The sequence below is a fragment of the Haemorhous mexicanus genome, chromosome Z (assembly GCF_027477595.1).
Source record: "Haemorhous mexicanus isolate bHaeMex1 chromosome Z, bHaeMex1.pri, whole genome shotgun sequence".
Lineage (NCBI taxonomy): Eukaryota > Metazoa > Chordata > Aves > Passeriformes > Fringillidae > Haemorhous > Haemorhous mexicanus.
The window spans coordinates 43,326,628-43,341,597 of record NC_082381.1 but is presented as its reverse complement, the minus strand read 5'-3'; the positions used below and the strand labels follow the sequence as shown (position 1 = coordinate 43,341,597).

The 14,970-nt window shown below is 39.2% G+C and overlaps 1 protein-coding gene across 4 annotated transcripts in view; it reads right to left on the bottom strand.

Annotated features, from left to right (window-relative positions):
* CPLX1 (complexin 1) overlaps positions 1–14,970 on the bottom strand; it is a 247,859-nt gene that overhangs the window by 20,904 nt on the left and 211,985 nt on the right. The window lies entirely within an intron of this gene.

Genomic DNA, 14,970 nt, shown 5'->3' with positions numbered 1-14,970 from the left:
GAGGGGAGGGGAGGGGAGGGGAGACACAGTCACCAGTCTTAACAGCCCAGGCTTACTTGCTTCTTTATATGCGGTCTGGACTGGGATAAATCACTGTCTGGACTTAGAAGGAAAAGACAGGAGGAAAAAAAACCCACCACAGCTGAAAATGTGTAGCAGGAATACAGCAGCACAGGAAAATTGTAAATACTATGTTACAAAAAGAAGTTGCTGCTCTGAGGAGGATTGCAAGAATTAGGGTAATATTAAATGATTCTGCTCTGGCAGCAACTACTTTCAACCATCAGCAGTTTAGGGTCATCATGAAACCAAGCTTGCATTTGGGTTGTCATATTTATCTCTTCTCCATGAATGAATGTAATTTTTTTTTTAATCTTGTTATATTTCTCATTTTCAATTATATTTAAAGACTTCAGAAATGACGCTTGAAAACTGTGTGCAGATTACAACTGCAACCTGCACACAGTACCACTGCAACACACCTGAAACTGTGACAAGGATTTCATAGGATCCACAAAGCCTTACATCCCTCCTCCTCTGATGAGCTGCTAGGGTGATTTGCCAAATCCCACTCTTACTGGGCATCTCTGAGAATTGGCTGAGATGGGTGCAGCTGTCATACATTCTTCTGAGCATTCATTTTGCAGCATCATCCCTCAGGTGCTCTTTAAACAACAGCTAGAGACTGAACTACTGCATTAAGAATAAATTTCAGAGAGTGGGAAAGAGAGCAAGTGTTGTGGGTGGATGTGAGCACTCTTTAATCTGAAGGAGTACTTGTTCACTAAAAAGGCTATTATTCAACCAAATGCAGCACAGTTAGATAGCCTGTTAATAGTTCATTATATTTATTCAAAGATATATGCATAGGGCTAACTCTACAGCCACATGGAAAGCTGAGCTCTAGCAAAGACTGAGTCCTGGAGAACGTGCCTTCTAACTGGTTTCTCTCGCCCAAAGCTTTAGTGCAGAGTTGGGACATACGCTTAGAGAAACACTTTGGGGCACAATCCTCTCATTCCATGTATTTTACATTTTTAAAGTTTTTCAAAAAATCAAATGAAACTTAAATATTTAGTGAAATCCATTCTTTCCAATTCCTCAGTTGTCTTCTCTGTCTCTTTTCTAGGCAGAACTGAAATAGTTTTCCAGTGTGTGCATGTCACAAATACTGGTAATTTACAATTGGTCAAAAAAAGCTCAGAAACACATCACCTCTTTTCTATGTTTTGGAAGTGTATAATTAGAAAGAAAAAAAAAGCTTTTGACATTTCACTAAATACTCTCAAATAATCATAAAATCTACCCTATAGATTTACCACACTGTTCTTTATAATTAAGTGTTATAGTAAGACTTTATTGAACTCACTTAATACTGGTCTGAAGACACAGACACAGGTCAGAAATTTCTTCCTAATTTTCCAGATGTACTAATTTCTAATTGCTATGCTTACTCTTCTCTGAGGTAACCCCATCCATATCCTTTACCAATTTACATTTTATAAATATTAAAGACACTGGGGCCATATTTTATTTATTACTTTGTGTCTGCTGATCTTCATACAAACTTTCATTTCTTAATATAAGATTGCGTTTTCAACTGTAGTTTCAAGCTAATTTAATGTTCAAAAATGATCAATTAATTCCAATTAACATTAATTAAAGTCTCTCAGTGATTTCTCCAAGCAGGGATCAGTCCTGAGACTCTCCTATTTCTTCTTCTCATCTCTGCTCAGCTGAATAATTTTTACAAATATTACTCTGCTAATTTCTTCAGAGCACTTGCACAAGGCAATCTGTTTCGCCTAATCTGCCAAAATCACATGTCAAAAGTGAATCTAATGTACACGAGTGCTTTGCCTTTCTCCACACCAGATGAATGGTGTCTCAGTCAGACTCCTTCTCTTCTTACAGTATTGGAAATCAGTGGGATTACCGACTCATGCTGTAAAGCCATACAGTTAAGCAGGCATAGGTGCTCAAGAAACAGGGAGTTTTTCCAGCTTTGCCACCAAATTGCTGCATCATCCTGATGATATCACTTAACTCATTTTGCCTCCGTGTTTTTTGTCTTTTCTCAGCTATCCTGAGCTCCTTACGAGCAATTTTTTTGACATTCCCTAACACCACAGAAGTCAATGGTACTTTTGCTTTATCGTTGGCTTTTAAAAAATCCTCAAACTTTTGCAGTTTTGAAAAACAACTTTCCATGTTTGATTTCTTTTTCTTCCTCAGAGCCTGAATTGATCTGTTTTAGTAAAATCAAGACATTCCACTTACAGTGATCTTTTTGCTTGCTGTCAACAAGTCCTTTTTTGAAGAGCTACTTCAGTCTTACATGAAACAAGTGCTTCCTGAGACAGGGATGCATCATCAGGCCACAAGCATTTGGTTCTTCTCTTGCTAGATCAAATCTCTTTCGAACTGATGTATTTTCTTCAAGGGTCTTCAACATCAGTGTTTTCAGCAACATTTCCTGCTCTGGCAAAGGGGTTGATGGAACTTTCACAGCTATTCACTGCATACATTCTTTTTGCTGAACAGTGATTTTGCTTTAGGTCTCTAATGCTCCTTTGACCAGAGTGGAGATACGCTTTCGGCAGTCAGCTCAAATTTGTCTAAAATTCATCCTGCACTTCTCTGTTCCTCTGGGACAGGCAAAGAATTTGAGCCAATGAAGCTGCAAGTACTCCTACCAGAAAAGGGAAAAAGCAACCTGAAACCCATTCATATTTCAAAAAGGTGGTTCATTTTTGGCTGAAAGCATCAATGGCTTAGGGGTAGCTAAGTAAAGAGAAGTCATCAGTAAGCAGAGCTGGTCTCCTATCCTAACATCATCCAAAGCATAATTAAGTGTTTCATTCTTTCCTTTATTTTTCTGAGAATGCAAAGCAATTTCCAACTGTAGGAAGCAGTTTTATCATTCAATGCCTTTTCCCCCTTTTTCTTTCTTTTAAAAATAATACATAATTTTAATGAGATTCAATCATGGCTCTCAGCAAAGATGCAACTTTTGAAAGAACTGGATGTGCCTTTATTTCCACCACCAAACCACAGGCCAGACTGCTGAAATGAAATCCACAGCCACTGTTATGTGATATGATGATTCAGATGAATTTTTCATGGGACATAATAGCTCTTAATCTGTCCTGCAGAAGAAAAAACAGGTTTTCTCTTCTTTCTATACACAACTCTCTGTCTGCTTAATAAAAACATTCATTAGGTCTAGGACCAAGGACTAATCATCCATAAGACCTAAAAGCGACCTATTTGACAAGGATTCTGTTGGCAAAATCTTTATTTCTTTAGTAAGTCTATAACAATTAGGAAGAGATAATACACCAGGTCTAAGAATGTCCTGCTATAGCGTGAACCAAACTTCTAACCTCACACAAGAATCAATTCTTCCAACCTCATATCATCAAATGCAGGCTTACTGGCTCTATGTATCTTTATTTCTGTTCCTGATGTACCTACTCTGCCAGCCTGTATCTAGTACCTACAGTCTTAGTCATCCAAGTTTCCTCTTTTCACTTCAGTGCTGTTAGCTTGCATCATCTTTGGCTGCAAATGACTTTTTAAAATTTCCATCTCACACATGTTGTTTGTGTCTTCTGTACCTGGAAAAAAACTATCAGCATTATTAACTGTTGTGCAAAATTTATCCAATAGTCAATTAATATTAATGGAACTATTCTTTTTGGGGACTTAGGTTTTTTGAAATAAACATCTTATTGTCTTTAATTCTGCCAGTTCTAAAGTTCTGCTTCTGCTCTTATTCTTCCGTTACAAATTCTGGTACATTTAAATAATAATCTTAATGGTACTATTCTTTCATATTTTCTTCATTTCAATGTATTTTCTATTTTTAATACTGGTTTTTCTTCCCCTCCAAGATTGCCAGGACTTTTGTATAATGCGGGCATGCACATGAAAACATTTCTTCAACAGTTTCAAATTATGAATTTTCTCCTAGTTAAATATGGTGTTCTAGCTCTTTTTGCCCATTATTGTTTTGAACTTTCTAAAGCCACCCACCAAAATATTTAAACTTAGCCTTGAAAACATATTCAGGCCATAATCACTTGAATCTGAGACTAATCCACCCTCAAGTATTGAAAGGAAGGGATTCCTACTTTCTGTCAAGATGAGGCCTTAAGATAGAATTTCCCTGGGACTGGCCAATTGGCTTCTGGAACAAGTGGCAGAGATCTACCACCATTTGCACACACAATGAAGTTTCTTGCATGAGTTACTGACACAAGTAAAGGAAAATTCATCAGAACTTAAAGAGTTGAAGGACTCTTTAAAGAAAATATTGGCAGCTCTTCTTAATAGATAGGAGAACATCTCCAATCATGTAAGAAGATATTACGTAAAATATCAGGTTATGACATTTTATTACCAGTTGACATTTATTGTTTAAAAAATGTGAAATCACCTACAGACTGTGTGAAAAACAATCATGGAGCAGAAAGAGTGATACCTTGTGTCAGATAAACCAAAAAAAGCTCTCCCACGAACAGAGACACCAACAAAACATGTTTAACTCTCCACACAGAAAGCCTTGCAAAGCTTCCTCCCTTGCAGAGTGTGCAATGTACATGGCAAAACAATCCTGCCCTTTTCCCCAGAGAATACACTGGTTCAGAGCAAAGAATCAAAATAAAGGCAGTTCCTATTCAACAGACAGGAAAAAACAGCCTTCAAGTGGAAAAGACAAAAAATGTTTAGATTAGCATAACAATATTCATGTATTGATCTACAAATTTGCCTTTAAACAAGTTAAATAATGTAGGACATTTCTCTGCAGTTTCTAAATAAAATTATAAATAAAATTGGCAGTTACTTTGAATTGTAGATAACATTTTGGGCTGGTTTTTCTAAGTGGAAAAATATCCATGCATTTATTATCCTGTTTAAGCTTATAATCAGCAACCTACTGTGACTCTGAATTAATTGGCATTCTTTATTTTCTTTTTTTCTGCTCTAGGGGTGGTGTGGAATCCAAATGTGGTAAGAGTCATAGACTCAAAAGAAGTTTGTACCTGTTCTTGCTATGCTCTGTGATGGTCTCCACAGTGGGATGTCTTCTTAAATGAATGGTGTAGCACAAGGGATAGGAAGCATGACAGATTTAAGTTCTGCTGTCATTGATAGGATAAAACTCTATAGTAGAATGATTAGTAACACTTCTCTATCATGGTATTCTTCTCTTAGCTGTGGCATCATCTTCCTAAAATGTTCTGCCTCCCAGCTCAAGACAGCAGGAGCCTTGTGGGCATACACAAAGCATATGCTGCCCTTCCCCTGAAGGACTGGGGAGACCACATCAACCATCTCACAGCCTTATCTCAGACAAGAGATGGAAACAGAAGCTTCCAGACCAACGAAAAGACCTTCCAGATCAACAGTCCAACCATTTACCTAACATCACTGTGCTCACTTCTAAATCACATCCCCAGCTGCCACATCCACACATTTGTTTAACACTTGCAGGGATCCTACTCTCCAAGCTATGCTGGAGGTGAATGTGACATAAATGTTACTTCAACTTTCACCCTGTCACAGTCACATAACTTCTATTTTGGAAAGCCTGAGGCTGCTTATTGGGGTAGAATTTACTGCAATTCCCAGATTATAAAGTTGCTGCAATTCCTGAATTTTCACAAGCATTACCCATAACTACAAATGAGGGTCTTTCCTTTACATTTCTACTTTTGTAAATCAGACACCATCAGAAGTTTTGCCACTGTGATTAGGATCATACTGCATGCAAACTGGAGGTTTTTAAAGGAGCTGAGCTGCATTAAATAGCATAATTGCTAGAAAGTGCATGCATTACACTTTTAATTAGACTTGTGATAACAGTTTTGTGTTCTGTTATCAAAACCATGACAAGACAGTCCAACATAGCTTTTTGTTAGTTCTGCACCAACTTATAAACTAGTCTATTTCACAGGCATCATGTTGTGCAGCTTCCAGTTTGATTTTTCATTCATATTGTGATGTTGTTCACTGTGTCCTTGAGAACACTAAAGCCAGGGAGACCTGGCATCTCCTAGTGAGACCCAGGTGCTTTAATAACTTTTATTCCACTTAGCCAACACTTCAGAGCTTTCAGGTTTGATTTTAATTAGAGGAGCTGTGATATTTTTAGTATCTTTTAAGCAACTTCCTTACTTCACAATCATGATGCTCTGATTACAGAAGACTCGGATAACAGGCACTGTGCAATGCTGTTGTAAGATAATTGTACTAGAAACAGCCATAGTTTTGTCCTATGGGGCTTTTACCAAACTCCTCCAAAGCTGCAGGTACCTAGAGTTGAGCTTTGAACTTGTTACTTTGGATTTCTTCGTCAGAACTGTGTACACTAAGCTATACATGCACAGCAGTGCAGAGCTTACCACATTGCTTCTGAGTCATCACTGAGCAAATGTCAAGAAATTCTCCAAAAAACAGTAGAGCTACATTTTTTGCCAAAACTTGCAGGGTGTACAGGGCAGGAGGGTAACAGAATGGATTTCCTGCTGTTTGGTGCTATCAGGAAAGACAAAACATCTGCAGTGGTTTCTCTGCATCTCAACTACCTCCATCCTCTGTAAATCAACAGCTGACTCCTCAACTCCATACCACATCAGATTTGGGTGGAATTGAAGAATTTTTACATTTAGATTTTGAACGAAAAATTTAAATTTATTTCTGAACTGCAGTCCATAATAAACAGTCCAGTCAGCCAAATAAATAACTTCACTAAACTTGAGGTATACTTTTTTCTTTTCTGGACCTCCTTACTAAAAGCAGATGACAAATCAAAGACAGCCTTTCACAAAGCTATTGTGGTTATGCCCGAGCTCCTATTTACACTGCTCTGTGGTTAAGACACTTGCCAAGATACGCATTGTAGAATTAGACAATTAGGAGCTTCACACTATCATCTCCTACCATGACTTCAAATATTGGTTTTGTCTGCCTCAGTAATATAGGGAAAAAACACAAGGGGTGCCCAAAGCACCGGGACTGGAAAACAAATTGTCTCGAAACTGTCCAAGTAGTGAGACTTCTTAAAAAACATAATGTCACTGAGCTTAAAACCTTTTCCTGAAGAAGTTTTATCAAAGGTATGGTTTCATAATTGTCTTAAGCAGATTTAATTTATTTTAGTGAGCTCAAACTCTGTGTTACTGTCGGGTATTTTCTCCTGTTACCTGTAATGTGGCACCTCTAACACACACACATTTATGTATGGATCATTAAACTGAACAAATGAGACAAAGAGTTTAGACAGGTAAGTTCCCAGTTACACAGCGTGGGAGTGCAGAATCTGAGGCCTGCCTTCTGTCCCTTTCCTGATGCCCTTGAAAGTGCTCTCAGTATTCCAAAGTGCCAGGTTTGCCCTTGAGAAATAGCCACATTTTGCAGAGAGAAGCTGCAAAAAATATTCTGGGTTTCCTGTTGGAAACCCAGAACCAGCCAGGAGAAGGAAAGGAACATAATCTTGTTTGTTTTGAAATCTGATTTTGCATTAGTGAGCCAAGAAGAGATCAGAAGCAGTGCTGGAAACATGAACTGACCATTTTATTTGAACCACACGAGTGAACGGCCAGAAGGCAGAAGAGAAAAATCAATACAAATGTTGGTCTCTTGAGTTCTCTCATAATGTGTGATTTCTTTTGCCCTATCACTGTGATAGCTTCTGCCAACCAAATTCACTCACAGATTCTTGTAAAAAATACTGCTGATCAGACCTGTGACTCCAGTTTCTGGAAGGGCCCAGAGGATACAAAATGCCTTTTACACAGGCTCCAGTGTGACATGTCGGAATGAGAGGCAGATTATGAGTAGTGTGACAGGCCTTTCTCCTTGACACTCACTAAGCCTGTCAAACAAGGTCGAGTGCTACATCTCTGAGAAAATTGAAGCTTAAACAAGGGACTGCATACACTTGTCAGGGGAAAGAGCCTTCAGAGTAGTCCTGAACCAGCTAGATTCCTGTTCCTTTCCTCACAGTGTCAGATGCCCTGCAGGAACAGGCATAGCTTGCCAGCTTCTAATTTGACATTCTCACACAAGCTTCAAAGGGAAGACCTGAAGCACCCCCTACCTCTCTCCCCGTCCAAATCTACACCACAAAGCTGCCTTAAACCACCTGCCAGACACTCAGCCTGAATGACAAAGAGTGGACATTCATCCAAAGGTGGATCGGTGCTTTTTCCATTTGTTTCTGTTTGCAGATCAACCCTCCCTAGCAAACCTCTTGGAAGTGGAAAGAATACTTTCACAAAGCACTGAAATTTGACAACAGTACATTGCTTTCCTTTGCAATCACCTGTAAGAAAAGTAACATATATTCTTATGCTAACCCTGTATTTAAAACCATTGTTTTGGGGTAGTACGGTCACTTTTCAAACATCTGTAGAGAGATGTACAGCATTCCCACTGTCCAAATCACACTCTATCAAGAGCTTAATATAATGCCCCTTTGCAGCTCTCAGCTCAATCTGTGGTCCTCAATTCCTCCTCTGGAATCCATCTTCTTTCTTAAGGCAAGAGAGAAAGGCAAATGAAGAGCTAAAGCACACATCAAGACTGAGAGAGTCTTTCAGAACCACATACAACTTATTGCCTTTTTTATTGAAAATCAGGATGAAAACCAACTCTCTGTAATAGGAAGGATAGATTTGAAAAGGCTAGAAGAGAGATGGATAGGAGGAAGTGGTGATGTACTTCCTAATTTACAAAGCACCATCAAACTTACAGGAGTTAACTAAAATGCTTCTGTTAAACAGCATCAGACTGACAGGACCCTGTGAGAATTCAGGGAACTAACTGTTTATTCATATTTCCAGAAGGCTCTGTGTCATGTCCAAGGCTTTGCTGAGATGCAAGCACGGCTCAAAAATATCTCTCTCTGTTTGTTCTTTATAACTTTCCATTCATCTCTCATATCGGACATGATCAGAAGAACAAGCACTGCAGAGAAGAGCTGCAGTATTAGCAATGAGATATGGACAGAGACTGTCTCAGAAGATCTGGTCTTCTAAAACTTGCAGCCTTACTTCTGGATTAAAAATCAGCTAATTTAAGCCACAAATTTGAATTCCCAACTTGAGCTAAACTCCCATGTTATTGGAAAATAACTGAAAGTGGACAGGGACAGAAATGTCTCCCTTGTCATTCAAACAGAGATTGTCTGCAGAAATTGGTGGTGCTGCCCTTACTTCATTGAAGACAGTTTACTAGATCCTTCCCTTCTAAACAAACCTAATCATCCCTGCAAATATTACAGTGTATGGAAAACTGTGATTACAACACCAGACTGTAGGAAGCAAGAATCTTCTGGCCAGGTATGCAGCTGTATCAAGCACACAAACATGTTGAAGCTGATTCTCTTTTTCTGTGCAACACTGTTTTTCCCCTTTCACCTTTGCAGGCCAGGTTTATAATTTAAATTGGTAGGTTCTGCCTAAAACATCTTAGTTACTCATTAAATAGAAGAAATGCTTTCAGCACCATCCACTAGTCAACATCCAGGGATTCATCAGAAAGCTCCGAATATGAGAGAACAGTTGAGGGATTTTCAAGGAAAGTACACTGGGATGCCTCGATGCCCAAAACAGCTTGGCAGCAGCTGGAATAAACTTTCAATCAGGCACGCAAGTCCTGATTAAAAAGCACATAGAAACCCCACTGTGCTTTCTGTATTATCCAAGGGGCAATTTATCAGCTGCTTTTATCACATCAGGCCTTGGACTATTTCTATCTCTGGCTGAAGAATCCTTCCTCTAAATTACAGTCAGCCTGTTAAACAAGAAGACAGAATTTACATCCCTATAACTGAGCATGACAGAAATAACCCAGCAGCCGTAAAATCAAAAGTGAAATCCTAAAAAACTATATGATGTCAGTTTCAAAAGTAAGCTCAGCCCTGTTATGACCCTAAATTCCTAAGGGGCTACTGGGAGGTCTGGCTTGGGACGCACAGCATAAAAGCAGTGTACATACTCCACAGTACTTGGTTTAGACTAATACTCTTGTGAAGACCATGCAAACATTTCCCAAGCTTCGGGAAATTATGGGAAATTGAACGTGGTGGTCTGGAGTTGAAAGGCTACATTCTTCCTCCCTCCATCCTAACCAAGGAAAAGAAATTCCTCCATGAAGCCTTCAAATGAATTCAGACTCAGGTTGTCTGTGCTTTCCAGCAGGAGCAGACAGAGGAAAGATTCAAAGCTGTGCCAAAAAGCAAAGGAGATAACCCTAGAAAACCACAGAAAACAGAAAGCACGAAAAAGCAAACTTTTCCCAAAAAAATCCCTGCTTCCCTCCCAGTAGCAGCCAGTCTGTCTTCTCCAAACTCTCACACAGTCCGAGGAATGCCACAGCTTTTCTTCTGCATCAGCCTGGAGCCCCAGAGAGGGCACTTTGCACTGGAGTCTGGTAAGATTAAGTTGACCCTATTCACGACTGCCTAAAAACTGGCCAGTGAGGGAGAGAACTCTTGAGACCCTCAGGAAGACCATATGAATTGCCAATCACTATGAACAGGGCATGCAAACAGTCCTCTTCTTTGCCAGCTTAACCATAAGCAGTATGAGTCTACGGGAAATGAAGACACAGAGCAGGCAAGGCTACACAACTGTGACAAGGAAAGCATGGTTAAAACTTTATCACCCTGTCCCATGCATGAACTCAGACCTTGCCTTGGATTAGCCCTTCTTCTTTTGGGCATGGGCTGACTAATCCCCTCTGACAGTCTTAAATCCCAAACTGATGTAACCGAGAGCACTGCCAGAACAGATGCAGAACTTCATGCTGATGCCAGGACAAAGTCACATCCTGCTCTAAGGAAGCACCAGCATTTCAAAAGCTCAGCCTGGCTCTGATGACTTTCATCAAAAAAGAATGATGCATCCATTAGCTGAGCCATGAAGGTGCCAGGCTGCATTCTCAAGCAGGCATAACTCCACTGGTCTCATTAATTCCTGGTGAGTTATCTGATCATTCAGGACTCAGACAACAAACTGCCAAAAGAAGAGACATAATGTGGCTATTGCCTGATTTGAAGCACTAATGGGAGCTCTTGGGCTGCAGCAAAAATGGAACAGACCTTTTAATCTTGTTTGGTGACCTTCACAATCCTTGAATTAGCTTGTCCTAAAAGAGAATCAACAAATGTACAAGCCCTTCCCCTTGCATCTGATTTGTAAGCTAGGAAAAGAAAAGTTATATGAAAAACAATGGTGCAGCTGTACTAAATAGAGGCAATGGTACTGATCAAATTACTCTCTTGTAATTGTCAGCATTTTGAGGCTGACACAGGTAGTATGGTAGTATGATCCAGAAGGATCCACAGGATAGTGCTGTCTACCTCTAAAGTTAAGATGAATGAAAGATTTAAAGTGGCTGTGTTTAAAAACTCAGAGCTCCTCCAGCCACTTAGTCAAATATTATACCATCCTGACTGAGGTTTTTTTCCATAAAGGGAACAGTATTTTATTCCCCAAAGCAGCAGAGCAGCAAATAAGCTCTTCTGCTTTTTGATGTTTTCCCTTTTGGGGTTTTAACCAAGAAAAGATTCCATGTAGTCTTAGCTCTACTTCAAGTGGACAGGAGTGAGCATGGCAACCAGTTCTAGAGACCAGTGGCAATGGGAACATGTGTCATACAGACTCTGGGATGGCCTTCATTTTTAAGTTCTTCTGCTCCCTGTGGAGGTGTCCGTGTTTTCAGGAGGAGAAAAAACTCTATTTACACATGGGTCAGACTATATCCCTAGACCTTCAACACAGAAAGGTGATTTCCTACAACCACTACATGACTTTGGGCAGACTGCCCAATTTCTCCATCTGTAAATCACACACACAAATAATTAATATTAATCACATTATTAATAAAATTAATAACTAGTATTTAATACAGTATGTATTATATTATACATTATATAATCTATATATTTTACATATATAGAATAGAAATAATTAAACCAACTAATAATCACTTAAAAATTAGATTTTGGAGATCTCTTGGGAAAAACCCCTTCCTCTGTGCCACTGGGTCTTACTGGCTGATGAGAATAAGATTCAGCCACATTTACAATCACAAAAAGATGCATCAAAAAGCCAGAAATGGAGCTAAATGGTATTTCAGAGGTGAATGCAGAGTTGTACTGGTACTGGAAAAGAACTTGCAAGTGACCATTTGTTGAGGTATATATTTTGTGTCTTTCCAAGTACACAAGCCAAATGCTTGGAGTTTCAACGAGGCACACCCAGGAAGGTTCGAGACACCATTCAGATACCCTTCCTAGCTGAATTGCAGCACTTCTACCGGTATGTCAGACATTTGGGGTTATTCTGCACCCAGTCCTGAGTGACTGAACTTCTCAGTGCCATGTCAGCAATGTGCACAGGTTCTGTCAGCCAACAAGACAAAAGCTGTTTAAATGAGGATTTCAGCTGAATCACTGTAAAGGACACCCTAGCCGGTGAGTAACAGTAAAACAGGCTGCATTTCAAGAGACATTTCAGTAACTTGAGAAGCATCACCCAGTGGGATTTTGTTAGCAAGTATCCAAAGTGACATCTACTGGTGCAGATTTGGACTAGCGCAAAACACAGAAATCAAGTTAGAGCAAGGCAGAGCTGCACAAAGAAGCAGACTAATGAGCCCCAAATGTACTAGTGAGGTAGTCAGCACCTGGTTCTGCTCGATAATTGAAGCTCTGACTATTATGGAAGCAGATGAAAATGATGCCAATTTTCTTCCAAGCTCCAATGGTTTGCTAAAGATGCCTTCTCATTACAAATTTTAAAAAATAAAATGGCCTACAGCTATAGCACAGGAAGGAATGCATGCAGATTTTTCCATAAGGGAAGTTCTGTTAGTGTAATGCCTAGAGATAAGGCCTAGAGATAAGGCCTGGAACACACATTTTCATTCGACCACCTATGGAATTCTATAGATCTACCTGGCTGGATTCACGAAGACCAAGACCTGGTGCACATCCTGGGATTCTAAGGAAATATAAAGATGAAACTTCTCAGATCAGGTAAGAACAGATTCTCTAAAATGCCCCTGAAGATAGCTTTGCCTAATAATGGACCTGGAGGTCCTTGGCAGGAACATCAATCCCTGTTCTGTGTTGAAAAGCCTATCTGGTAAGGCAACACTTCCCTCTCAATTTGCAAGAGAGACTGGGCATACCCAGATAACTAAAACTTGGCCATACCCAGATAACTTTATTGATTTTTTTCAATTTGGGATTGTTTTTTGTGAAAGTGTGAACTAGCCTACTCCAGGAAGAGGAAATACAGTCATTGCCTTACAGACAAGGGATATTTTTGGAGATACAAACCAGAAAATTAAATTTTGTCTGGTATTTCCAAAGGTAGAAAGTTCTAAAAAAGTGGGTGATTTAGTAAAATTGCAAAGGGCTGCAGTTTGGAAACAAGTTTGATGGTAAAAATCTGTACTCAAGTCTATGTAAAAAACTGATAACAAATACTCCAGAATCTGACTCAGAGGCAACATAGGCCAGTCAGGACATCCTTGCAGACAAATGGTTGGGAATAAAAGTTTTGGCAGAAGTCTCATCCAGGTCAAATCACTGTATCCCCTTGCAAGCTCTGAGCACCAATATGAAAATGATGTGCAGCGTTATAATGCTCTTGAATCACAAAGCAAAAGTGCTTCTTTCTTCCAATTCTGCCTGGACTTCCTACAGCCTATTCTCAATAACCAGCGTATCAAATGTGGGCAGAACACCAAAGGATGTTGTCCTTGCAATGTTCTTCTTCCAGGACAGCCTGTGCCTTGATGCTGCACAGAGCGCTATTGTTATCAGTTTTCGCCGTTAGTGCTCTTATGCCTGTTCTCAATCATCCCACTCAGCCAATGCACAGTGGAAGGCACAACATAATCCCCGCCTTGCAAAGTTTCACACCAGGAGTGTCACAGCCGAGTCTTTTGCTTCCTCATAGCCAGAGGACCTGTGACCCAGTTGCAAACACTTCTGTCTGTACCACAAAGAGAATCGACACTGATCTAAACTAAGCAGGATAATTTTTACTTTGTTTTTTATCCTGAATTATAAATCCACTGTAGAAGCAGAGAGTCCAGTTAATGATACCTCTCCATCTGCACAATACATATAGATCTCTGAAAATCTATTTTAAGGCCCCAATACTGAACAGTAGACTCATCTTCACTAGATCACTAGGGCTGGATAAAAATTTACATCATTGGTTTAATATCAATGATTTAAAAGGGAAGAGATCAGACAGAGTCTTCACGTTCATAGTAAGATTTTTATCTTTGGAATTAAAGAACGTGATTCGTTGCTGAGGAAATTTTTTTTTTTGAGATATTTCATTTTTTGGCATGCAAATAACACAACTTCTACGCTTTTTTCAGTTGCCAGTAGTCTCCAATGACAGATATACTATTATATTTCTTGCTCACTAGGCAAAACTGCACTATCAAAATTATATTTTCTGGCAGTGAATTTCCAATCCTTTGTACAGGGATTTTTAAAGCCCTTGGCAATATCTGCATCTGAAATTATACAAGAATGAAACACCAAATAACATCTAAGAGTTTAGCTAACAGTGTGAAGCTATTTTATATCAACAAAATTTTATCAAATTTAGGTTTGCACTCCTGAGCTGGGAGTTTAGTTTCAAAGCTCTGATACTGCTGAAGAACAGACCCAGTTCACATTCTGCTATTTTTCCTCCCCTTAAATGGGATTTTAGGAACAATGCACCAGTTACATAAGGAAATATGCTAATGAAATATTACAATTAAATAATTATATGATGTTGCATCTTGATTATCTGACATAAAAATCTAGGACTGCAGCTATAAATCTTGATTGCCTTTTTGTCTGAGTGATTTAGTGCTAAAAGTAAGTTCAGAAATCAGATTTAAAAAAAAAAAAGAAAAGAGAAAAAATGTTCCAACATT